Source organism: Bufo bufo, chromosome 1 (assembly GCF_905171765.1).
Source record: "Bufo bufo chromosome 1, aBufBuf1.1, whole genome shotgun sequence".
NCBI classification, from domain to species: Eukaryota; Metazoa; Chordata; class Amphibia; order Anura; family Bufonidae; genus Bufo; species Bufo bufo.
This window is the reverse complement of record NC_053389.1, coordinates 788,075,162-788,077,266: the sequence shown is the minus strand read 5'-3', so window position 1 is coordinate 788,077,266 and position 2,105 is coordinate 788,075,162.

The following is a 2,105-nucleotide window of genomic DNA, read 5'->3' as shown; positions in this document are numbered from 1 at the left end:
ACGCAAGCTTTAAGAGTATATGTGTCTAAAGTTTTGGTGGGCATTGGTTCTCCTTGTGGAGATCCAGCTGGTGTAGGCAGGCAATGCATGCTGGGAAAAAGTATGCAAATTAGCTCTCCTCCGGTGAGCACTCAGCCCCATTGATAAAATGTGTACAGCGGTGCACAGAGAACTACACTGCTCAAAAAAATAAAGGGAACACAAAAATAACACATCCTAGATCTGAGTTAATTAAATATTCTTCTGAAATACTTTGTTCTTTACATAGTTGAATGTGCTGACAACAAAATCACACAAAAATAAAAAAATGGAAATCAAATTTTTCAACCCATGGAGGTCTGGATTTGGAGTCACACTCAAAATTAAAGTGGAAAAACACACTACAGGCTGATCCAACTTTGATGTAATGTCCTTAAAACAAGTCAAAATGAGGCTCAGTAGTGTGTGTGGCCTCCACGTGCCTGTATGACCTCCCTACAACGCCTGTGCATGCTCCTGATGAGGTGGCGGACGGTCTCCTGAGGGATCTCCTCCCAGATCTGAACTAAAGCATCTGCCAACTTCTGGACAGTCTGTGGTGCAACGTGACGTTGGTGGATAGAGCGAGACATGATGTCCCAGATGTGCTCAATTGGATTCAGGTCTGGGGAACGGGCGGGCCAGTCCATAGCATCAATGCCTTCGTCTTGCAGGAACTGCTGACACACTCCAGCCACATGAGGTCTAGCATTGTCTTGCATTAGGAGGAACCCAGGGCCAACCGCACCAGCATATGGTCTCACAAGGGGTCTGAGGATCTCATCTCGGTACCTAATGGCAGTCAGGCTACCTCTGGCGAGCACATGGAGGGCTGTGCGGCCCGCCAAAGAAATGCCACCCCACACCATTAGTGACCCAATGCCAAACCGGTCATGCTGGAGGATGTTGCAGGCAGCAGAACGTTCTCCACGGCGTCTCCAGACTCTGTCACGTCTCAACAGGTTCTATATTATGCGTTTTTTTACACAGCCTTGGCCCCACAGAAGGGAATGGGGCTTGTGTGAAAAATGGATGCAAAGCATTTTTCACTGATGCTTACTAGGAGATGTTGAGTGTTTATCTTCCCTCGTGTGAAAAATGCATCACAAACTGATTGCATCTGCGGGGAAAGAAATGAAAAACTGAACACAATCCCAGACAAAACTGATTGAACTTGATTGAAAAACCATCAGTTTTTCACCAAACAGACCCTGACTCATTCCGTATCGCTTGTGTGAAATAAGCCTAGAGTTGTCCTGCCTATAATAAGTGGTGGCCTATCCTCACACTAGGCCATCACTAGCTGACGCCCCCGAACTCCCACCAATCAACTGTAGCTCAGTCAACTTTGTAGTGGAGGAAGCTCGTTACTACAGCGCTGCTCACATTGAATTCAAAGGCAGGAGTTCTGCAGTGACAAGCTCTGTCTACTGCGCAGTTGATAGAGCTGTGTAGTTCCGGCACCGACTACCAGTGACGGAGCTATACCCTGACAGCTGGTCAGAGGGGGCTCAAGGTGTCGGACACCTGACGATCAGCTAGTGATGGCCTATCCATAGGGTAGGCCATCACTCTGTAAAGGCTGGACAAACCCTTTAAGACATTGACTTATAGGGCAGCTACCTATAGTTGACACTAGAGAGACCATTTTCCGGCTTCTGGAGGAAAGCTAATTTGGAAACTGTTTCCGGGAAATAATTGCCTCCCTACATCAGCTGGATATCTATGCGAGCAGGGACTATACTTGAGTGAGTTGTATTTATTACCCATTTTTTTTTAAAAAAATATACGAAGTCTACCAACTCATTGTGGTAAAAGTGCTACATTAAAGTGCTCATTGTTGAATTTCACTGTGGTTGCCTTCAACGTAGTTCCCTTGGGAAGCTATGTACTGGAGCCAGCTCCTCGTTCAAAGCCATTTTGGAACTGGTTTTGCGGGATGTCCTTCAGTGCTGCTGTCGTTCATATTACCTTTGATGTCATTAATGTCATCAAAATGCTCTTCCTTTTAATATTTCCTTTATCTTTAGGAACAGAAAAAAAGCCATCGGGGGCTAAATCCGATGCATAGGGAGGGTGTCCCAACA